Here is a 26031-nt window from a genome sequence, read left to right on the forward strand (position 1 = left end):
GGAACATTTTCTTCATCAGTTCACTGAAAAGCCCACGATAGTAACTCTTAAAATGTCTGAAAGCACTCAGATTGTGATATTGACTGTGATATTTATCTGATTGTGTGTGAATCCTCCCCACCCTCAGTTACTTTCCGCTCACACATCCGTCTCCATCATGAAAATCAACAAGTTTTTGCTGATCTTACATTTTCAAATGAATTCTGGGCTTCAATGAAAACTAACAGCAGAAGAGTGAAATATTGGATTAGATATCTGTGTCTACTTGTGTGTTATTTAGTGCTGTGAGCTGTCAATCATATTTGACCTCTGACCTGTGACTCTTATTTGACTGTTGATCGATTCACTTTATTTCATTTTAAAGATGTTTTTGTGGAGTGGAAGATTGTGATCTTCTTATTATCAGGAAAGAAAATGAAGAAACGCCTCAGCCTCAAACTGCTGACACACACAGTGACGACAAACATCCAGCAGAAGCTATTTATCCACCGACAGATCAAACCAGACACACTGATGTTTAAACAGATAAAATTAAAGAGAAAAACTACTACAGCGTCAATTGACTCAAAAGCCAGTAAATCACATGCAGAGGTGTAAAGTCCAGGGGTCAGAAAGTAAAAGTCCTGCCATATTTTATTTCACCCACTGAAGCAGTGTTAAAGTTAATGAGTGATGATTGACCATTATTGAAGACACCCGATGTTAACAAGCAGAATCCTGCTGGCGGGACGCCTCCCAGCCAACACACCCATGTAGGCCCCACATGGTTTAGCCCAGATGAAATGAACACTGTTCAGAGTGTACACTACATGCTGTTAAATGTAACACTGAATCAGTGTTGGAGTTAATGAAACAAATAAAGAATTAAATAAAATAAAATTCTCTGTACATTATTTGTCATTCAGGATCATAATAAACTCATCAAAGATCACTCAGAGGAAAAATAAAAGACAAATCAACAAATCAAATTATATTTGAAACAGTAATAGAGACTCAGATGCAGTTGTTATCAGAACATCTTTTAAGAGGAAAATGAATCAGAGTTTGATCATTGTTCTGTGATGAAACACATGTACGTCACCTCCGTCATCTCAGATTCCTGTCAGACAAACACAAACACTTTGGATCTGAGCATCATTATAATACTCAAATGAGCAGACTAAGTATAGGATATAAATCAGTGAATCTTATGGGATATGAGCATGGGCGTAGGTTTGGTCTCAGCTTTGGTGGGGACACCCCCCCGGAATTCTTTTGTTGTAAGATACCAGTGCTTTAATGGTGATTTCCATTTTTATATCAGACTGTTGGCAATACAGAATATCACAATACAGAAGTGAATCTACTTCATCTCATTATATTATATCTTGAGTCAGGATTCCTGACCCCGATATACCATCCTGTATACTGTCCCTAAAGAGCTAGTGTAACTGTATAATCTCAAAAATGCACTCTCAAAAAAGAAAAACCTGAGACTGTGTAATGCTGCACAACCAAACGTTTTATTAACAGAAATTATTATGTACATTAGTATTTACACTAAAAAAAATACTCTGCCACAAGGAACTATTAGAACTCAAGTTGAACAATAACATTGATTAGTATAACAAAAATAACAAAAATAAAAACCAACGATACTGCTTCTAAATTGTATCGAATTGTCTGCTAATGAATTGTAATAAATCTGTTGTGGTTTGTTGCTGTCTTTCCTGCATACCTATCCTATGGCTACAAGTTTAACCCTCCTACCAGATAGTGTTATTGGATATTATCAATTAAATAATGATTCATTATATTTGAATAACCAACAGTGTTAACTTTTGCCTTTTTAACATTGCCAACACTTTTTTCCAGCACATGTGTCTAGCAATGTCAGTTCTTCATTAAACTGTGGGTGGTTTCCCTTTTATTTCTCTGCATGTAGGGTAGGCTACACTCACAAATACATTACATAAACAGAATGTAGGAAACGAAAAATGTCTCAGATCCACCGTTTATGTTGACTGCAAGATTCTAAGTTAAGGTACAGGCTAATTGACATTCAGTTACTTGCTAACGTAGCATTCTATCATCCTGGGTAACACATACTATCACCAGTTAATACTATTTTCCACAGTAGAATATGCATTTGAAAGCCTGGTCAGTCACTACTGCTAGTTTATTTGTGTGGCTAGCTAGTTATTTTGCCTACACTCTGACTCTGCTTTATGAAAAAGCTTCTTATGTCCCCTTTCTTCTTCTTAGGGGCAAAAAAACGGAATATTAAAATGTTTTTACTCTGGCCTTTGAATGTGGCAAAGAGACAGCCCTGGTAACTTACCATTGGCGTCGTCAACATGCGCGCGCGCGCTCGCTGCTAGTGCAAGCACAAAAGTAGTCCCGGCCCGCGTGTGTAGCCTGTCAGATACCTCGCCACCAATCAAATTACGCCGTTTCTTGTACTGTCGTCATCCTGGCCGTTAGAATCGATCCAAATAGCAGTGCAAAGATCCAAATAGCAGTTCAAAGGAGCTTGCTAAATATTGGTGGGGACAAATTTGTCATCTCAAAATATTGATAGGGACCTAGTGTCCCCCCCTAAACCTACGCCCATGGATATGAGTCAGTGTTTATTGCAGGTGATGATTGTTTTGTGTTTGTTCATAATGGAGGAGACTCTGTGTCTTTTACATTTTTAGGACTTTTATTATGAAAATTTAGAACTCAAGCAACTTTAATAACAGTAACAAAAATAAAACCAACGAGAGAGACTCTGGAAACCATAAATCATGTTCAACACATCACATAATATACCGCACACTGCCAAATATGTCCAACAAGTTTGTGAAGTAGTTTGCAGTATGCAATCATACACATTTAAACAGGAATATTTCTACAAACCCGATTCCAAAAAAGTTGGGACACTGTACAAATTGTGAATAAAAACAGAATGCAATGATGTGGAAATTCAAATTTCAATATTTTATTCAGAATACAACATAGATGACATATCAAATGTTTAAACTGAGAAAATGTATCATTTTAAGGGAAAAATAAGTTGATTTTAAATTTCATGGCATCAACACATCTCAAAAAAGTTGGGACAAGGCCATGTTTACCACTGTGTGGCATCCCCTCTTTTTTTTATAACAGTCTGCAAATGTCTGGGGACTGAGGAGACAAGTTGCTCAAGTTTAGGAATAGGAATGTTGTCCCATTCTTGTCTAATACAGGCTTCTAGTTGCTCAACTGTCTTAGGTCTTCTTTGTCGCATCTTCCTCTTTATGAAGCGCCTAATGTTTTCTATGGGTGAAAGATCTGGACTGCAGGCTGGCCATTTCAGTACCCGGATCCTTCTTCTACGCAGCCATGATGTTGTAATTGATGCAGTATGTGGTCTGGCATTGTCATGTTGGAAAATGCAAGGTCCTTCCCTGAAAGAGACGACGTCTGGATGGGAGCATATGTTGTTCTAGAACTTGGATATACCTTTCAGCATTGATGGTGCCTTTCCAGATGTGTAAGCTGCCCATGCCACACGCACTCATGCAACCCCATACCATCAGAGATGCAGGCTTCTGAAACTGAGCGCTGATAACAACTTCGGTTGTCCTTGTTCTCTTTAGTCAAGGACATGGCGTCCCAGTTTTCCAAAAAGAACTTCAAATTTTGATTCATCTGACCACAGAACAGTTTTCCACTTTGCCACAGTCCATTTTAAATGAGCCTTGGCCTAGAGAAAACGCCTGTGCTTCTGGATCATGTTTAGATATGGCTTCATTTTTGACCTATAGAGTTTTAGCCGGCAATGGCGAATGGCACGGTTTTCTGGAAGTATTCCTGAGCCCATGTTGTGATTTCCATTACAGTAGCATTCCTGTATGTGATGCAGTGCCGTCTAAGGGCCCGAAGATCACAGGGCATCCAGTATGGTTTTCCGGCCTTGACCCTTACGCACAGAGATTGTTCCAGATTCTCTGAATCTTTGGATGATATTATGCACTGTAGATGATGATAACTTCAAACTCTTTGCAATTTTTCTCTGAGAAACTCCTTTCTGATATTGCGCCACTATTTTTCACCGCAGCATTGGGGGAATTGGTGATCCTCTGCCCATCTTGACTTCTGAGAGACACTGCCACTCTGAGAGGCTCTTTTTATACCCAATCATGTTGCCAATTGACCTAATAAGTTGCAAATTGGTCCTCCAGCTGTTCCTTATATGTACATTTAACTTTTCCGGCCTCTTATTGCTACCTGTCCCAACTTTTTTGTAATGTGTAGCTCTCATGAAATCCAAAATGAGCCAATATTTGGCATGAACATTTCAAAATGTCTCACTTTCAACATTTGATATGTTATCTATATTCTATTGTGAAATAAAATATAAGTTTATGAGATTTGTAAATTACCGCATTCCTTTTTTATTCACAATTTGTACAGTGTCCCAACTTTTTTGGAATCGGGTTTGTATATGCTCTGCAGTTATTTTGCTCTGATAATTCAACTGTTAAGTTAATGCATGCAAATGTGATTGAAACAACACAGACACTTACTGTGATTTGTCCAATGTGTTTGTAGAGTGTTGCATCTGTTTGATCATGAGTCAAATCTGTAATTACAAACATGTTCAATCAAACAGGAAGAATACTGTTTTTAAGTATGTTTAAGCTCTAGGTTCACTTCACCTGCGTTTCTGCATTTCCTGCAGATACAAAACATTCCAATTACAGCCACAATCAGCAGAAATCCAGCAGCAGACACAGAGATCACCAATACCAGAGAGTATGAGACGTGATGAGGTGTCTGGTGGGTCTGATGTTGTAGCACCTAAAAAAATTCATTATTGTGAGTAAATGTGTCTGATCCACAACAGAAGACAGAAATCAGCTGAACAAATTTCAAATTTACAAGTTTACTCTGGAAAATGACATATAAAAATTACCAACAGGAAGACTAATTAAAAAAAACTGGTACAGCAAAGCAGGAAAGCAGGTATAAAAAAAGAAAGTGCACCAATAATTGTGCATGTGATCATACAAAGTAAGTGGTTTGTTTTGCAAATACTTATTAAATAACTGTGTAAAAACACTACAATTATTATGAAGACACTGTAATTGTGTCTCACCATAGACAGTAATATTGAATCTGTATGTGATCTCTCTGATGCTGCTGAGAATATTCACTTCATAAAGTCCAGCATGTTCAGTTCTGGTGTTTGTGATGGTCAGAGATCCATGATGATCAGGTTTCAGTCTGTCTCTGAATCTCTCATCAGGAACATCATTAAAGATTGTACTGGACTCTCTATTGAGTTGAGCTATCAGTGATTTCTTAGGTCCAAACCTCCACTCGATCAGATCATTTGTCTGTATTTCAGTAAGCTCAGTGTTTAGAGTGACTGGATCTCCCTCCATCACTGACACTGACTTCACTTCAACACCAAACACACCTGAAGAACAAACACAACAAGAATAACTGAAGTAAACAGCCTGAAAATTAAACTGAATAATATCCATAAAACTAAGGAAAATAGTGTTTGGATTAATAATTCCATCTTTGTTGTGATTTTGAATAAAACTCGGATTTCCTGCTGCAGGAACTGAAGTTGATTTGAGCTCCACACAACATCAAACACAGAATACACGCTTACTTCAGATGAGAATCACGTCACACTGAAACTAATGCTGCTGCTGTTTGAGCTTCAGTGTTTTTATAAAAAACAACATTAAGAAAAAAAGATGCAGAAGTAACTGAAGTCATAAAAACACATTTCAAACTCACCAACCAGACGCCAGAAACACAAACAGAAGAAAACAGGGTGAAACATCTTCAACGGTTTTAGTCCACAAATATGAAAAGACAAACTCTTCAAAACTGCTTCAGTAATAAATGACAGATGTGTTGATGTGAAGCTGCTCTGTAGTAAAGTGAAGTGAAACTATCATCAGCTAAAATAACTGCACATCTTTAAGCGTTGATGCATGTGACATCTAGCTCTTTCCTTCTGATTGATTCACATCCTCTGAACATTGACACTTTGAGCTCCAGTACGCCCCAACTTCCTCTAAGTCAGTTACATAATTTTCAACAGAAATAAACTGACCCATAACGTGTTAAAATGTCTTTCCACATAGAACATTCTCGTGACCTTGCGCAACGTTCCCTAAAAGTTTTCTAAAGGTGACAAACCTTTACAGAACATTAGGGACGTTCCTAAAACGTTCTCTGTAATGAAAGTGCTGCAGTTCAAGGTTCCTTATATGACTTTAGGGGGACGTTCCATTTTGGTTATTTTATGGTCAAAAAAGAATGTTACAAAGAGGATATTTGGGAAATTAACAGAACGTTCTCACGGTCCTCTGTTGTTCATGTAATAACATTCCCAATAGGAGTTTAGGGAGACGTTCTATATCGGTTATTTTATGGTCACGTGAGAACGTTACAGAGAGGGCATTTGGGAAGTTAACAGAATGTCCTATAGTAATAGTCCCCTAAACATTCCCAGAACGTCCTGAATGTTCCCTGAAGGTCCACCAAATAACATTCCCCAAACCTTAAAAGAACTCTACATTGCGACCATTTCTGAACGTTCTGGGAACGTTACCAGGTGACAGGTTGCCAACTAGAAATTTTACGTTCCTAGAACATTCTCAGAACGTCCCCACTGGTGTAAAGTACGTTGCCCAAATGTCAGCTGAACATGACATTATGAAATTGCTCTTAAACAGGTTTTAAAAACTTGCAAGTTATTCATTACAAGGATAATACACATTAGTAAAAGCATAATATGGAGCGTTAAACAATTACGGAACAATTTGTGAGAAAATCAAGCCGAGAGATCTCACTAAAAGGCAAGTGTCTTACAATCGTAACAGACAGGTGCACTAGATTTGGCATTTGTTCAAAGGTTATGTTACACAATGCTCAAAGGCACGAAGGCTGAGGATCCAAATGCAGTGTTCTTATATTGAAGGGTCATCCACAATCGTAGTCAATAACAGGCAAGGGTCTAAAACCAGTAAATCAGTCCAAACAATGACAGGGTTACAAGGCATAGGCAAATGGAGAAATCCACAGAACAGGCTGAAGTAACATGACAAGACTCAAGGAAACAGAATAAAGTGGCTCAGAAACACAACAGTAACAACTGCAAGATCTAGCGATGAGTAAGTGAGAGAATCTGGCTTTTATAGACAGAGGTGAATGTGGATAATGACATAAATGAGACACAGCTGAAAGTAATCATGGTTGATGAGTCCAGACAGAGGATTATGTCCATGATAGTGTGGAGATAGTCCTGGTTGGAGAGCCCTCTGGTGGTAGTCCTGGGCACTCTCACTGGTGATTTTGCTGCCGTCTTAAATGGTAGACTAGTGAACGGGGGTTGTTATGTTTAGGGCTCCTCAAAGCCAGAGGCCATAGGTGATTTATCTACTCTGCCTATAAGTAGCAAAGATAAAGATAGCAAAGCATCTACAGAGAATACAAGTGAAGAAGGCCAATTGCAAAGCTATAAAGGTTTATTTTACATGTGTTTTCAAAACACATTATAAGAGGAAAGTTAAAAAGTTGTTTTAAAAACAAAATAAAGAACAAGTTAAGAATAATCTCTCTCTTAAAAGTATTACAGAAAGAACAGTTTGTACATGGAAAAAAAAAACTTTTCTTCATAGACTTTTAAACTATAAGTGATACATATGCAGAACTTTATTCACTGTGACAAATTTAGATGATGTTTTTTTGTCTTGTTGATTGCTGTGGCTGGTTAGGACAGATTTTATTATTTGACGCATAACTGTTTCATGTTTGGTGAGGACGCGGCATCAGATCTTAAAGTGCTGGATCTGAAGATGATCTACATACAGTGATTGTTTTTTGCATGTCTGCGTAGAGAAGATGATTGACTGAAACTCTTCCCACATGCAGTGCAGTGATACGGTTTCTCTCCAGTGTGGATCCTCTCATGTGTTTTCAGATGTTCTGACCGACTGAATCTCTTATCGCAGTGTGAACACTTGTAAGGTTTCTCTCCAGTGTGGATCATCTCATGTGTTTTTAGATGTCGTGAATCACTGAATATCTTGTTGCAGTGTGAACACAAGTAAGGTTTCTCTCCAGTGTGAATCCTCTCGTGTATCTTCAGGGATGCTAAATGAGTGAATCTCTTGTCCCAGTGTGAACACTTGTAAGGTTTGTCTCCAGTGTGAATTCTCTCATGAACTTTCAAATGTTCAGCTCTACTAAAGTCTTCCCACACTCAAAGCACATGTGAGCTTTTTCACCAGTATGTATTTTCTGATGATCTTTTAATTTTTTCTTCAGTTTAAAATTCTTTCCACACAAAGAACATACATGTGGTTTCTCCTTTGAATGAACTTTCAGGTGGTTCTTCAGGCCTGTAGTCCACAAAAATGTTTTGCCACTTTGATCACATTCGTGCGGTTTCTCTCTAATGTGGATGTTCATGTGTTCCTTAAGGGTTGGTTTATGAGTGAAACTCTTTCCACACTGATCACATGTGAACGGTTTCTCTCCATTGTGGATCCTCATGTGAATCTTGAGATTCTATTTGCATTTCAATCTCTTTCCACACTGACAGCAGGTGAAACGTTTCTGGTCTCTTCTATTCAGTACAGAAATACTTTCAGTTTGTGAGCAAGTTTTGTCTCCAGTTTTGACATGATGATGTTCCTCCTCCTCTTCACTCTCCTTATTCTCCTCCACCAGGTCTGAATTGACAATAAAAAAGATACATTTTATATAATAATAAAAAAAAATCAGAGAGAAAAGTGAAGTGAAAGTAGACCACCTATATGAAACGTCTCAGGTTACAACTGTAACCATGGTTCCCTGAGAAGGGGAACGAGACACTGATGTGTGAGAATGTGTGCTCAATGCTAATCTTGATTGGCTACTGGAGTCAGGTGACTTCATAGGTGCCTATAGAACACGTCATCAGCTTCATATTGTCTGATGGAAGACGAGTAGGCATGCCGGAAGTATGGCAACACAGACACAGGGAACCATGTTTACAGCTGTAATCTCAGACATTCCCTTTCGAAGTGGAACTCGCACTGTGTCATAGTGTAGCCATTCACCACACGTAATGACAAAACACAATCTGATGAACTGCTTTATAACCTTAATGTTCTTCAGCCTCATGAATGAAGAATCAGGAATAAACACCAACCTCTTTGTTCTTCAGTGTGTTTCATTCTGCAGTGTTCTGGATCTCTCATCTTCTCACTGTCCTTCAATAAACTCTGTCTTTGCAGATTTCAGCTCTTCCTGATGGTTTGATGCTCGTCTTCACTTGTAGACTGATGGGAATATTCCAGCATTTATTGGTGAATTGCAGTGGGAGGAGCTTCACTGAAGGAGGAGGAGCAGATCTGACAAAATCAAGAATAAATCACTTACTAAGTTTATTAATTCAGACATTTTGAGCATTTATATCTAGTAAAATAACTTTTAAATAAATTAATTGCAAAGTATTTTATACCTACTAATTCAAATTGTATCTCTTTTTATTTCTAAGAATTTCATCCACATACTTTATGCCTACATTTTATCTTACCTCTCATTAACATATAAGCAAAGAAATATATGAAAAAGAGAAGAAATGCCACAATTAAAAGACACCACATAGGACAAAAATGTAGGAATAAAAAAGAAAGAGTAAACAAACATAGAAAAATATGAATTTGCAAGAAACAAATAACCCACCAATTGAGTTTAACATTAAAGTATTAGTCCACTTTTAAATACAATTTTCCTGATAAATTTACTCACCCCCATGTAATCCAAGATGTTCATGTCTTTCTTTCGTCAGTCGAAAAGAAATTAAGGTTTTTGATGAAAACATTCCAGGATTATTCTCCTTATAGTGGATTTCAATGGCTACCAACAGATTGAAGGTCCAAATGTCAGTTTCAGTGCAGCTTCAAGGGCTTTAAACAATACCAGATGAGTAATAAGGGTCTTATCTAGCGAAACGATCGGTCATTTTCAAAAAAAATACAACTATAAGGATAATATAAGGATAATCATGGAATGTTTTCATCAAAAACCTTAATTTCTTTTCGACTGAAGAAAGAAAGACATGAACATCTTGGATAACATGAGTAAATTTATCAGGAAAAGTGTATTTAAAAGTGGACTAATCCTTTAAATGGTACAGTATGTTTTAGTTTTGTGTTTTATATAAAACACATTTTTATCACAGATTAATTAAAATAAATTATACTTACCTATCCTGTAATCTGTATCTTAATAGCTGATCATGTCGATTGCTTAAGTCTGTTGACACCAATGAAATTAGCTTAATGTGGCAATTTACAGATCTGAAGACATCAGCATAATGAATGAGGTGAAAACAGGATCTATTGACATGAAATAAAGAGGCTTTTCTGCTGCTCTGATAATAGTGATGATCCATAGACTATCAATACTCATTAAACGACAGCAGATCATCTCACTTTATTAAGTATTTGCTATAGAAACAGATTGTTTGAGTCAGAATATATGCTGAAAGCTTATAAAAGTACTATTATTTCTCAAATGATACAGAAAATAGTGTTAAAAGACAGACGGTAATGGCACCCTTTATGAATCATTGTAATTTGTCCACATAAGTATAGGTCAATTCCTAGTAACTACATTTATACCAATAAAGTAATTAGTTCGCTATCTTGTAGAGAAAGACATTTAAAAAAAAAACACAAATTCTTCAAGTTTTTAAGTGATCAGACACATAACAGTACAGAACGCGATGAAAACCATTAAGTGCCCTCGTAAAATGTTATTTAAACCGTGAAGACTATTTTACAATGGACCCTTCGCTAAGCCCCGCCCTCCTTAGTTACTGTTGCTACGCCTGTCAAGCTTTCGAGCCTGGCAAGTCATTTACAGTGTGTATGCACCGGTGTCAGACATTTTCAAGGAGATAATTAGTCATTTTTGGCGAACAGGTGAAATATCTGAGAGAGCAAGACAAAAGGGACTGCAGTATGCATTCGAGGGATATATCCACGACATAATATGCAACCAATTAGAAAATAATTTGATCAAAATTGAAGCTAAAGCTCCGAGCGCGAGCAGCAGCCGCCTCATACGCTGACCATTCAAATGGGAAACACACAGTTTATTGAGGAAAAGCTTTGTTTATCCACAGCAGGTTAAGTGAAATTAGTGAAAATAAAATAATAATTATAAATCAAACAGCTTATCCATAAGTCTTGTGGAATAAACACAAGACGTTAGCCTGACCACTTTGCAATGATAACATTCTCCCGCTTATAATTTTAGCATGCCAGGCTAACGTTACTCCGTCTTGCCTTTAATCATATTATTTCACATTAAAATATGTTATATGCATTATGAACAAAGAACCGTCATTATTTCCAAGCAACGATGTGCTGAGTTAGCTAGCTAGCTAACCTACCTGGATTTACTGCATATGCATACATCAATATTACATCATTGTCGTCATGATAAATAACACACAATTACTGTACTTGCATTATTGTTAAGGGTAGGTTTAGGGTTGGGGAAAGTGTAGATGTTAATAAAGCCATAAACCACGTTAATATCACGCTGGAAGCACAATCTGATAGGTAACGTTAGCATTTTTCAGATTTTGCGTTACCCGACATTACCCACTGTTTCAATGGGAGGTAGTAAAATCTGACAGGGTAGCACAAATTGTCAGAACACCGGCATTTCTCCCCTTGGGTTTTAGGTTTCGAGAAGGGAAAAAAATTCCACCACCCCGTCTAAACTCTGGTATCAGATTAACACAATCCATAAGCAAAACGCTTCGGCATGTTCCCTCGCTCGAAAGCTTGACAGACCTCCCGCGCCTAGTAACGGTTGCTAAACCACGATTGGCCTGTGGCGGTTTTCGGGCGTGGCTTAGCGAAGGGTCCATTAGGCGAAATAGCGTGAATTGTTTACCTCAGAAGACTCGACGCTGACTGAAGGGAGCGCGCTAGTGATGACGTCATCGCCGCGTGGCGAAATCAACTGTGGATTATCAAAAACGCGCCAAATACAAGTGCTATAAAACAAGACAAAGTGGGGCATTTTGTGGCTTTTATTAGATGCAACAAATTGTGAAACTAGTTATTCTTGGTGCAAGAAGAATCAGCAGATAATAGTTTAATTTTTTGTGAAGCAAAAACAAAAAGTAAAAGAAACATTTCTCTCTTTATTGACTAACAAGATAAAGCATCTCAAAAGAATAAAAGTGAAGGCCAGTTGCAAACCTACATGACAGTATATCTTACATCTGTGTTTTCTAAATAGCCTACACTATAAGTGGAAGAATAACTAGTTGATTTAAAATCAATGAAGATCAAGTTAATAATAAATCAGCTTCTTCTTCAACTTCCTGATAAAGAACAGTTTGAACCTGTAAAAACCTTCTACTTTCCATCATAAAAATGTAAACAAACTACAAGTGATACATAAAATGACTCATAACAATGCATTATAATGTCAGTTATATATCATGAGGTATAATTAAGGAATAAAACTTTTAAATATTGTCTATCACTGAGTTGATGAATCTCACAGTTGATGGTTGCTGGTCTAGAAGATGAACTTTATTCACTGTGACAAATTTAGATGATGTTTTTTGTCCTGTCGCTCGTTGTGGCTGGTTAGGACAGATTTATATTGAAGAGATCTTAGTCTTCGATGGTATTATTGTGTCACGTTTGGTGAGAATGTGGTGTCAGACCTGTTCTTAGTGGATCTAAAGATGATCTACTTACTGTGATTGTTTTCTGTATGACTGTGTAGAGAAGATGAATGAATGAAACTGATTCTTATTCTTGATGTTTGAGTGTGTCTAAGTGAAGGAGTAGTTAAAAATGTTGTTTGTTTTTAAAATAATACAGATTTTCTTATTAAAACACTGTTGGATCTCATGCTGTAGAAACATTACCATAACCAATGATGTGAACTTAATAACACCTATGACCGTCTAAATGAGATTCATCATCTTGTCACATTTTCTCTTGCTGCTCTTGCCATAACAAACAGTTAAAGCAACCAGAAAAAAACTAGCATTAAAACATCAAACTGCCCAACTGAGCACCATAATGCATGAAGCCAAACAAATGTTTAGAAATCAACCCAATTTTCATTAACGTGACTGAACGAGATGAAATAGCGTTATAACATTTCGTCTTGTCTCGTTTTGGTCAACGAAAATGAAAAGACATTTTAGCATTTAGTCTTGTTTTTATTTGTCAACAATATTGCATTATACATTTAATTATAGTCATCGTCATATGACCAGCATTTACATTGCGTCTTGTCTCGTTTTTGTCATGTGATAAAGGTTCGTTGACGACGATATTTAGTCATAATTACGGTGTAATTAGGATAATTACATAATTACATAATTAGGACTTCCTCACACCTCAGTCATAAAACAAAAAGCGTCATGCCTCAGACTAAAAGGCTTCAGTCGTCGGACAAAATGGCATCGTGCCTCAGACTGAGAGGCTTCAGGTCTCAGGAAAAACAACGTCAGGTGTCAGGTCTCGTACAATTAGGCATCGAACTAAACAGCCTCAGACCAAAAGGCTTCAGACTAAAAGGCATCGGATGAAACGGACTCAGGCATCATGTTTTTTTTGTTTTTTTTCTTTACTGTTACTATTCCCAAATTGATGTAAGGTGTGTGTGTGCATGTTAATTATGTAGAATCTATCTGTTGATGGTATTCATGTTGGCTATTTATGTAATCCCTTGGCAAATAAGAAAAGAACATGGCGATTTTCACAATGGTCTGCAGAAAAACAGCAACGGGCTGAATGAAAATGTAAATGTGACTCTTCTATTCAGATAGTGGTATTCTGCTTTTATTATTATTTTTATTTTTTATGCATTACATTTTTATTCTTATGTATTTGTTTCCTTTTTATGTAAAGCACTTTGAATTATCATTGTGTATGAAATGTGCTAAATAAATAAAATTGCCTTGTCTTGCCTAATCGACTCTCTGACAGTAGGTGGCGCTGGAACAGCAGAAATAAAGCTGTTTCCTTGGTAACCGCTGTACATAAAGCAGCTGTGCTTATAGCAATGCATTCAAATAGCTCTAAATATTTTTTTTACCTCTCATAAATATAAATGGTTTTACTACAAATAAAACAAAATGGTTATTGTAGTTAACCATGGTAACCACAAATTAACCATAGTTTTGCTACACTATAGTTTAAGGTATTTGTAGTAAAATTATTGTTATACAAATAGTAGCCTATCAATCCGACAAAAAAAAAAAAAAAAAATCATAGTTAACACACTTTTAACCATGATTAATTTTCATGTTCACGATAGTTTGCAATGCAAGCTATAGTTGCAATGTGTTATTTTGCTAACTTTTTATAGCCTACATGCAAACAAAACTGAATAATACAAATTTATATGTTTTATACAACTTAGTGTAACATTTAACAGAAAACTGCGTGCACGTGACATCACATTGAGGTGGGGCAATTCGGTCTCAGACTAAATTTGGTGGTAACGCTTTAGATTACAGCCCGGAAAGTACTGCGTAATTACAACGAATTTACAGCATAACTTTCAATAATTACAGTGTAACTATACAGTAAGTATGTGTAAGTATAGGGGAACAATATGTAAAGTATTGGGAATAAAGGGGTAACAACCAGGAAAATAACAAATTATTTATACTGTAAATATTTTATATCTAAGGGGTACTTATGACATATAACTAAGGGGTAAGTATGACATTACGGGCCGTAAATTAAAGTGGAGCTTGTTACCCTCTTATTTCATGTAGTTACAGGGTAAGTAATTAATAAAATGCAAACAATCTGATATCACTGACTCCGAAACCTTTATTTGAAAAACAACTTTATTAAAAACAGGTCTACAACACTTATTATTCATTTTTTAAAATCAACTTTTCATTTCAAACTCTAAAGTCCTGACAGAAAGTAACAAGTTTTGTCCATTTTTTGGTTGTTGTTGTTTCTCGCTTGGCTTCCTCCTGCACTTGTTTCTCAGCTGATGAATCTTAAGAAGGAATCCCATTGCTATTCTGTATTATAAGAAAATACAGTACACCCAGAAATTCATGGTTTAGGCTATTCATCTTTTCGCTTCTGATCAACTATCACCAGCACCTGCATGAGAGTTGACTTCGCGTTCGATGAAGCACATTGAAATGAGCAACGTGAAGCTTTCATGACGTTCTCGCGGGAGATTCGTGTGAAACTCGCGCGAGAACTGCCGTCTCTGTTATTCTGTCTTGTTTGTTTCTCATTATCTGTTATTCTGTGTATTTTGTTGTGAGCATTAATAAAAAAAAAATAAATAATAAAAAAAAACTGACGGCATCCAACATCTGCGTGAGTTTACGCTATGTCACGCTTCAAGTTTCGTCAAGCATGAACTCTCAACCCTCGCATGCACGCGCAGAAGACAGCTGGTCGAAAGTTTTAAAAATATTCAAATATTTGGTATTTTTCTTACAAATATGTATCGTTTCACTTCAGAAGACATCGATTCATCCATTGGGGTCGTATGGATTACTGTAGTTATTGCTGTATGTGCTGTTTGATGCTTCGACTTTTAGGAACACGTGAGCTTGCATTATAAAGCGTTCCCAGATGATTTATTTTTTTCCTAAAATCCTTTTTGTGTTCATCTTAAGAAGGAAAGTCGTATACATCTCAGATGGCATGAGGGTAAAAGATGAGTAAATGGTGAGCACATTTCCGGGTGTACTGTATTTTCTTATAATGCAGAATAGCAAATGTGATTCCCTCTTAAGATTCATCAGTGGAAAGAAAGAAAAAGAGGAACAAGAGGAGGAGGAAGCCAAGCAAGAGAAACGAATAAGAAGTGTTTTAACTTTAAATCTGTTTTGAAATAAGTTGTTTTTCAAATAAAGTTTTCCAAGTGATATGACTGTTTGCGTTTTTATTTATTTGTTTATTTATTTATTTTTATTAATTACTTACCCTGTAACTACATGAAATAAGAGGGTAACAAGCTCCACTTTAATTTACGGCCCGTAATGTCATATTTACCCCTTAGTTATGTCATACGTACCCCTTAGTTATAAAATATTTAAAGTATAAATAATTTGTTATTTTTCCTGGTTGTTACCCCTTTATTCCCAATACTTCACATATTGTTCCCCTATACTTACACATACTTACTGTATAGTTACACTATAATTATTGAAAGTTACGCTGTAAATTTGTTGTAATTACGCAGTACTTTCCGGGCTGTAATCTAAAGTGTTACCAATTCGGTTTTAGTCTGAGGCTTCGTCTGATGCCTTTTGGTCTGAGGCTGTTTAGTTCGATGTCTAATTGTATGAGACCTGAAACCTGACATTGTTTTTCCTGAGACCTGAAGCCTCTCAGTCTGAGGCGCGAAGCCTTTTAGTCTGAGGCATGACGGCTTTTCCTTGTATGACTGAGCTGTGAGAATGTCCTAATATGAACACCGTACATAATTTTCGTTGATGAAAGCAACACTATTTGAAGCTCGAGAAAGTGCATCCATCCATCATAAATGTATTCCACACGGCTCTGGGGGGCCTTCTGAAGCAAAGTGATGTGTTTGTGTAAGAAAAATATCCATATTTAACAAGTTATAAAGTAAAATATCTAGCTTCCCCCAAACCATCTTGCGTATTCAACTTACGAAGCCTCTCGCAGTTCAAAAAACTTGCACTACGTCCTACGCCTTCCATATTCAACTTACGAAACAAGCATAACTGACTTTAAGGTGCCATTGTTGTGTGAAACTCTTCCCACGCTGATCACATGTGAACGGTCTCTCTCCAGTGTGGATCATCATGTGAACCTCAAGTCTGATAATTCCATAAAAAACGTGGGATGCGGCAGCACAAAGACTGACAGAAGACAGAATGGGACGCACTGCTAATGTTCTGACAGTACCTCAATTTATTTATTTTACTCACTTTAATTAACTGTTTTTTAGCCATTGTACTTGTACATTTTTCACTCAACATTGTTACGACACAATTTTTCCTACTTTTAAAAAAATTGTGTTTCTTAAAATGGTGCCACTGAGGATGTTTTTATGTGTTTCACTGTGTTCCCAATGTATATTATAATGTGTCCCAAATCAGTGTTTGCTCAGATTAAAGGAGAAACTGGGGGAAGATATTTATTATTGTGGATAGAAAAACAAAAAGAAAACCAATGAGCTGAAATAATAATGTAAACATTTACAAATAAAGTTTTAAATAATGTTTTAATAATGTAAAGCTTTATATGTGGAGCACTGATGAAATTGTTTAAATATACATATAGCTTGTGTTCCTCCAGGGGGCGCTCAATAAAACATGGAGAGACTCTTGAAGCTCAGAGTGAGAAAACTTTATTGATAAAAGCAAATACATATGACAGATAAGCGAGATCTGTGTCTATCCATTCATTATTTTTTTGTATCAGAGAGAAATATAAACAAAGTCTTACACATAAGAGTTTTAAAATGACACTGAAAGAGAGAGCAGAAGCTCAAATAATCATCATTATTTATAATGACAAAAACACACTTGAAGAATCTTTAAAGTTCAGCGTTCTGCTTTAGATTTCAATACTTCCTGAAAAAGATGAAAATGTAAAGCCATAAATTAATAAATCTCACAAATATTAATATATGCAAAAACATCATCAATCATGTACTTGATGTGTGAATCTCTGCTCTTATTCAGCTCTTCTGGATCTGATTTCATAAACCACAAGAATGACAGTAGCCACGCCCACCAGAGCAGAGAGGACCAATCGGATCACAGCTTCAGTAGGACCACAACAGTGGACTGAGGAATAAAAACATCAAACTGAGATCAGATCAGTCAATAAACACTAATATCAGCGCTGACATCAACTAATATCAGCACTGCCGTACCTGAACATGCGTGACAGAGGTGAGTGATGTCCAGATGTTGAGTCTGGTTGCTGATGGGATTGTTCAGCACACAGCTGTAGGTGTTTTTATCCTGATATTCCACCTCCAGAGGTAGAGAGAGACTGATGCTGAGATCAGACACACTGATGCTGGACAATAAACTGTTTCCTTTGTACCAGGAGAGAGTCACATGACTCACATTCACAGCTGAACACACCAATGAACATGATGATGATGATGATGAAGAACATTGTGAAGAGTTACTGCTGATGACAGGAACAGGCAGACGAGCTGAAAAACATCAGAGAATAAAGAGAAATGAGGATGAATGGAGATATTCAAGAAACATTGAGAGGAACCAAGATGATCAAAAGTTATGTATAAACCCTCAGATAGCAAGCAATGATTGAATCAATGTTAATGGGACAATGTTAACTGCATTGAAACAATATCACTTTTGCACCCGTAATTAATGTTGAAAAATTTTTGAAATTTCAACAAAAAATCAATGGTAATGTCATTGAATCAATGTTTGCACTCTCAGAAAATGAAACACAACTACAACTGAGTTAAAGCCACACAGCCTGAAATCAACTGAAGATAAAAGAAGACAATAAATCTCTCAAGATCTCAGCAGAAGCTCTTTTTGAGAATTAACAGGTTTAGATGTTGATGTTTTATTGAAAATGTTTGGTCACCACTATGGTGATCAGTGTTTCCTTTACTTGGGCAGTTTGACTCTTGGATTTTTGTGTGAGTTTGTGGTCTTTGTAATGATGTTTGTTAATGATCATAGTAATGGATGCTTTTGAAACACTGCTTCATGAAGCTTTGAAACATTTATGAATCTTTTATTTCAAATCATTGGTTCAGAGCATATTTCAAACTGCCAAAGACATGTGATTTCAGTAAACGAGGCTTTGTTACATCATAACTGTTTGAAATTTCAATGGTTCACCGTTGGGGGCTATCTCTGTGAACCCATGAATTGAACATGTGTTTATGTCTATTACCTAATTATCAAGTATTAACTCAAGGATTAACTATTACCTGATCTCTGACAAATTTTATTTGTAATCGTTTCAATGAGATATTTATATAATTAAATGGAATAAAAGTAGTTAATTGTCTCTGTTTAGCTGACCCATCCATAGAACAAAAAAAACAAACAAACAAACAAAAAAAACAAACAAGCCCTTTAAATTGATAAAAGAATACATATTATACAGACACTTAATATTTAATGGTATTAGATGACTAGTTAATTGCATCTGATAGATAATATTTTTAATAAAACATTTGCATTGGGTTTGTAAAAGCTCTTTTTATGCATGTTTGGCCTGAGTTTTTGTTGCATTCACACTGTTTTGACCAGCAGGGGTCACCAGCATGTGGTGTTTCGAACACTTCAAAACAGTGAACCATTTTGCAAAGTGTAGGATAGTGACCTGATAAGCAGAATCACTGAATGAAAGAGAAACAACAAGGACAGAAAAAAGATTTCATAAACTTAAGATAAAAGAAGACATCAAATCTCTGAAGATCTGATTAAACAACTCCACAAACAGCATTACCAGCTTCACTTATTACTAACCAGATTGCAGAGGTGGAAAGTCCAGGAGTCAGAAAGTAAAAGTTCTGCCATATGTTTATTCCACCCCCTGAAGCAGTGTAAAAGTTAATGAGATAATGAAGTGATTCATTGAGTGATGATTGACCATTATTGAAGACACCTCATGTTAACAAGCAGAATCAAGAAAACAGAAAAATCATAATTTTAGGTCACCGTCATGGAGATCAGTGTTTGCTTTAGTTGAGCTCTTGACCCTTGACTCTTTAGTATTAGATTTTATTTGGCTGTTGTAGCTGAGTTATAACAGCTAGATAAGCAAAGAGAAAATATGATCAGGTGGTGTTGGTTATGTTTTCACATAATCATTATTTGATCTGAATCACTCATTTAGAGCTCAATCTCTGAGTTAGATTTACATTATTGATTACAGCAGCACTGTGATTCTACAGCACAAGATCAGCTTTATCAATATAATCTAAAAGATTTCTTAAAAGTTGTTTTATTTTTACTTTCAATATATAATCAATATCTAAACCTCTGATAATTCTCAATAAGATCTTCTGTAGACCTGTGACAGAAATAAAGTCAGTCTGGTTAGTAATGAGTGAAGCTGGTAATGCTGTTTGTGGAGATGTTTAATCAGATCTTCAGAGATTTAATGTCTTTTATCTTCAGTTGATTTCATCTAAGGCTGTGGCTGAAGAAAGTTGTAGTTCTTTTGTAGTTTCTCTTTCCTTTAGTGATTCTGCTTGTTAACAGCAGGTGTTCATCACTAATGCTCAATCATCACTTAATTCATTACTTAATTATCTAATTAACTTTAACACTGATTCATTGTTACCTTTTCACACTTTGAGTGTGGACTCATAAACGCCAGCAGTGTTAATTTAACACTGAGGATTTTGCTGTGCAACTGTAATCTAAAGCGTTACTTGATTTTGTAATTAAAAAACAGGTGTAAATGCTTTTTAACTCACCATAGACAGTGAGAATGAAATAAACCCTCTCACTGTTGATCTGTTGTTTATAACGTCCAGCATGTTTCATTGTGATGTTTGTGATGGTCAGAGATCCAGTTTGATTGTCCAGTTTCAGTCTGTCTCTGAATCTCCCATCAAGAACATCATCATTTACAGTGAATCTGTTGATCCATTTATTGATTTCAGCTATTAAAGTGTTTTTATATTCAAACTTCCACAGAATCCGATTATCCTTCATTTCAGTAAGATCAGAGTTTAGAGTGACTGAATCTCCCTCCGTCACTGACACTGACACTGACTTCTCTGCTGCTGTATTACACACACATGGAGAACAAACAGAAACAGAGTTTATAGCAGATTAATACAGTCATTTACAAAAGCAGAAGGTTTGAAATTTAAATTTGAAATGAATATCATCATTAAGCAACAGAAGCAAAATGGAGTTTGGATTAATAATTGAATCTTTGTGCTGATTAAAATATAAAACAGGTGAAACTGATATTTAACTCACACTGGACAGTGAGGCTGAAACTCTTTCTCACACTGTTGGTTTGTAGTTCATAATATCCAGCATGTTCAGCTCTGGTGTTTCTGATGGTCAGAGATCCAGTTTGATTGTCCAGCTTCAGTCTGTCTCTGAATCTCCCATCAAGAACATCATCATATACAGTGAAGCTGTCGGCCGTTACATTGATTTTAGCAATTAAAGTGTTTTCAATCCAAAACTTCCACTGAATCACATCATCATACTTCATTTCAGTAAGTCCAGAGTTTAGAGTGACTGAATCTCCCTCCGTCACTGACAATGACTTCAGTTCATCAAAATCACCAAACACACCTGAAGAACAGAGTTTTGTTTTTGTTTTTTACAGATTAAAGCTTTAAAATCACTTCACAGTAAATTCCCCACTGTTAAATCAACACCGCACGGTGTTTAAAAGAGAAACACCAGCAGAATGTTAAAAGTAACAATGAAGCAGTGTTAAAGTTAAGCGGTTAATTAAGTGATGATTGCTTCATTATTGAAGAAACACAAGAACTACAACTGACTTCCAGCCACCGCCTTAGATGAAATCAACTGAAAAGACATTAAATCTCTCTTATTACAAACAGATTGACTTTATTTATCACCATATAATGGTCACCATATCACCATAATGGCTGGAAGTCAATTGTAGTTCTTGTAGTTTCCTTTGCTCGTTATCATCAGGTATCTTCAATAATCAAGCAATCATCACTTAATTAACCACTTAAGTGCCTAATTAACCTAACTAACACTGCTTTGGTGTTAATTTTAACACCCTGCTGGTGGTTCTTACTTATAGAAATACTTAAGTACCAGGGCTTGACATTAACTTTTTTGCTCACCAGCCACTGTGGCTAGTGGTTTTCCAAAGTTACTAGCCACAATTTTGCTGTTGGGAAATTACATTTTATATGATTAAAGTTGACTTGTTAAAAATTATTTGATTTTGAGTCATTTTACTTGATTAGCTAGATTTAAAACACTTTAAAACTTTCAAATGCAGATTGACCACCTAAATCAAGACTAGGCCTACATGGTATATCAGCTGGTGTGTACAGGTGGGCAAAGGGGTGGGTAATATGAACATAATATGATACATTTTATAATTTACTTAAGTAAAGTTATTTTTGTTAGGCTATATAAAAAGAACAATGAAGCAAATTAACAAATTACAAATACAATAGTAAATGAAATAGCCTAAACTCTTTTTTTTTTTTTTTAGATACAGGTTATTTAACATATATACATTTATTTAACATCTTTTGTTGTTTGATTATCATTAATGACAGACGGGTATTTATTTGGGCTGCTGAATGCATGGACGTAATATACTGACACATATCCAGTTTTTACCTACCTGTTTACGTCCACTTAAACCATAACCGACTGTATTCATGCGAGATACTCCACACGATGGACATTTTGACATCTGTGTATTATTAGACTATTCAGGCGCAAGGAGCAGTGATCGCGCGCGACAGAGTGCTTCTGTTGTGTGTCATTCAGCGTGATTCCGCCTATCCTGCCTTAACTAACTGCAAATTAATCGATAATGAATTGTGATTGGATTGTAATTTTGTGCTACGACAAGCTTGGCTACCTTTGATTGGGCTGTAGGCTGATATTATATTCAACCCGCCAAAGTGGCTAGTGGGAGTTGTTGTCTTACCCGCCAAAGCTGAAAACTAAAGCCGAGTTCAGATTGCATGATTTTCAAAGTAGTCGGGTCACTGTTCTTTTCACACTGCATGACTATCTTGGCCAGCATTCAGTTGCTGCTGTGTTCAAACTGCACGATGGATCGGCGACAGATGGTTTCACACTGCATGACTTTACAATAGGAAGAATCGCCGACAACTCTGTCTGGCACGCAAACTACGTTTCACAACCAAACACACGCGAGATGTGACAAGGAAACAACGCGATATCACGCGCGCAAGACCGGAGTTCTCACGTGAGACTGGCCCTGCGTCTCAATCAGCTCCCTAGGCCGTGAATCAGTATATAATGAAAGTGAATGTGGCTGATACCCTGATCAGTGCCCTGACGACTGAACTAGGGAGCTGATTGAGACACACGGTGGGATTATTATTAAAAATAGTAGCCCGCAAGAAGCTTGAAATACGAATTGCCTGTGCGCTGATTTGCAGTGAAAACAACATAAAGAAAAGAAGAATACGGAGAAGAAAATGTTTGGGGAGACGCGAGGAACAAGGATTGTGTGTTCTGCAACGAGAGTTGGAGCTAAATACATAACTTTTCAATGTGCTGCTGTTGCTGATGGTCAAGCAAATGTTTGTGCTTTGGTTCTGTTTGATAGAATTGTAATGTTTATGTGTACGAAGCCATGCTTGCTGATATTGTGGTCTATAACTCCTCCCCGAACTCCCTGCTGCTCTGTATCTTGCTCTCTCATTGGCTGTCGGTCATCGCCGATGTAGTTTTCAGTCAGAATACTTTTCACACAGCAGGATTTTGAATCGCCGACAGGTCCAGATATTTAGCATGCCAAATATCTCATGGGCATCGCGATTCTCTCAGATCGCGTCTTTGCTCATTCACACTGCGTGACTGTCACTCACATGAACGAGCAGCGATTTGCCTGTGATTTCGGGCATTTGTCGGTGATTTCTCAAAACCTGTCGGCGAGCCAAAATCGGGGCTAAAATCGTGCAGTCTGACCTCGGCTTAACTGACACTACTGGAACTTCAAACAGGATGGGTTCTATGGTCAGATGAAAAAAAAAGGAACTTTTTAGCAGCAAACACTTCAGATGGGTTTGGTGCACACAGGAATAAAATGTACCCCATGTGTACAAGGAAATATACTGCTGGATCTTTAATATTGTGAGCCTATTTTTCTTCTGGAGATCCTGGACATCTTGTTCAGATACATGGCATCATGGATTCTATCAAACAGCAAATGATAAAAAAAAAAATCAAAACCTGACTGTCCCTGTTAGAAGTCTTATAATGGGCTGTGGTTGGATTTTCCGTTAGGACAATGATACAAAAACAAACATCAAAATCAACACCAAAATGTGTCACTGAGTACAAAACCAAGCTTCTGCAATGGCCATCCCAATTACCTGACCTGAACCCTAAAGAAAATGAGTGGAGTGAACTGAAGAATGTAACGGATGGGACGGGACGGGACGGGACGGGACAACGGAGTTGGAGATCCACATGCAGGCTTTAATTTAACCAAGGCAAGGCAAGGCGTGTGTCTGAGTGCAGCTTATAAAGAGTCAATGATGGGAAACAGGTGTAAGTGTGTGATTAGTGCCTAGCTGGGGAGTTATGGGAAATGTAGTCCAGAGTGACTGCGCGTGTGCAATGAAAAGTTCTTAATGGTGAACAGTAGTCCTCTGGTGGGGAGTGGAAGAAAACAGCAGTGGGTGGAAACATGACAAAGAGAAGAAGCACCATCATGGAGCTGGGAATCTGAAGGATCTGGAGAGATTCTGCATGAAGGAATAGTCTCTGATCTCTTGTCAGGTGTTCTCCAAACTCATTAGGAATAATAGGTGAAGACTCAGAGCTGTTATCTTGGCAAAAGGAGGTTGCAAAAAGTATTGAATAAAAGGGTCTGATTAATTGTGAGCAATGTGTATTAGAGAAAAACATTTCTTTTCCCCCCATTTAAAATTCTTGTTGTCCAATGAGCGGTTGGATTTTTGTAAATTTTTTAAATAAAAGACCAAAAGGATTAACAATGCAGATTTATTTTCACAGCCTTCTTTAGTCATATTTACAAAGGGTATAAATCATTTTGAGCACAACTGTATATATACAACACAGTATTCAATAGTGGATCAAAACCTTTCATCGAAGTTGTCCTAAAACCTTCTTCCTAGGACAACTTTGATGAACTTTTTTGATTCACTTCAAATATTGACGGGGGTATATATAAATATATACACCGTTCAGGCATAACATTATGAGCACTGACCGGTGAAGTGAATAATACTGATTATCTGTTCATCACTGCACCTGTTAGTGGGTGGATATATTAGGCAGCAAGTGAACATTTTGTCCTCAAAGTTGATGTGTTAGAAGCAGGAAAAATGGGCAAGCGTAAGGATTTGAGCGAGTTTGACTAGAGCCAAATTGTGAAGGCTAGACGACTGGATCAGAGCATCTCCAAAACTGCAGCTCTTGTGGGGTGATCCCGGTCTGCAGTGGTCAGTATCTATCAAAGCAAAAACTGCTGTGTTAAATAAACACCCCTCATATGTGTCCACTAGGGGTGTAACGATATATCGCAGTACGATATTTCGTGATGCAAAAATGTTACGATGTGTATCGTAGAGTGATGACGATACTTTTACGATATGATGGCAGTCTAATGTTATTGGTTGATCTGCAGACGTGACCTACTGGAGGTGGCAGTGAGAGAAGCTGGGTTGTCACTGCATATTAAGGGTGTGTCTCAATCAGCTCTCTAGTTCAGTAAGTGTTTCACGCACACATTGAATCTTTCCAGCAGGTTTAAACATTTCTCGCGTCAGTCTCTTGCTTGGTCACGTGAGAAAAGTTGTGGCTTTCTTTCACCGCAGTGCCACAGCAACAGCTGTGCTCACAGAAAAGCAAAAGATGCTTGCGATGCTTTGCTTTAGGAAGTTCTGTGGGCCGTTCACATATTGCGTCTTTTCCGCGTGCAAGTCAGTTATTTCAAATGTATTGTCACATAGTGACTTTTTACGAAAGCAAGCAATTAAAATGGCAAGCAGTGTTAAAGGATTAGTTCACTTTCAAATTAAAATTTCCTGATAATTTACTCACCTCCATGTCATCCAATATGTTGTGTCTTTCTTTCTTCAGTCGAAAAGAAATGAAGGTTTTTGATGAAAACATTCCAGGATTATTCTCCTTATAGTGGACTTCACTGGAGCCCAAACGGTTGAAGGTCAAATTAAGTGCGGTTTTGGCAGAACCACTTGGAAGGCGATCATTTGTTTATATAAAGCATATACATTTACATTTTTTAGAAAATGACCGATCGTTTCGCTAAATAAGACTCTTATTCCTCGTCTGGT

General features: G+C 36.9%; 1 long non-coding RNA gene and 1 pseudogene across 1 annotated transcript; both read right to left on the reverse strand.

Moving 5' to 3' along the window:
* Positions 1-8582: 8582 nt before the first annotated feature.
* LOC125261967 lies at positions 8583-11962 on the reverse strand. The gene is made up of 3 exons (XR_007183484.1): positions 11938-11962; positions 9173-9374; positions 8583-8711 (listed from the first exon to the last, which is right to left on the reverse strand). It is a non-coding gene; the product is annotated as an uncharacterized LOC125261967 (long non-coding RNA).
* Positions 11963-17578: 5616 nt separating this feature from the next.
* Positions 17579-21269, reverse strand: LOC125261968 (annotated as a pseudogene).
* Between the last annotated feature and the right edge of the window lie 4762 nt (positions 21270-26031).

The sequence above is a fragment of the Megalobrama amblycephala genome, unplaced genomic scaffold, assembly GCF_018812025.1.
Source record: "Megalobrama amblycephala isolate DHTTF-2021 unplaced genomic scaffold, ASM1881202v1 scaffold539, whole genome shotgun sequence".
NCBI classification, from domain to species: domain Eukaryota; kingdom Metazoa; phylum Chordata; class Actinopteri; order Cypriniformes; family Xenocyprididae; genus Megalobrama; species Megalobrama amblycephala.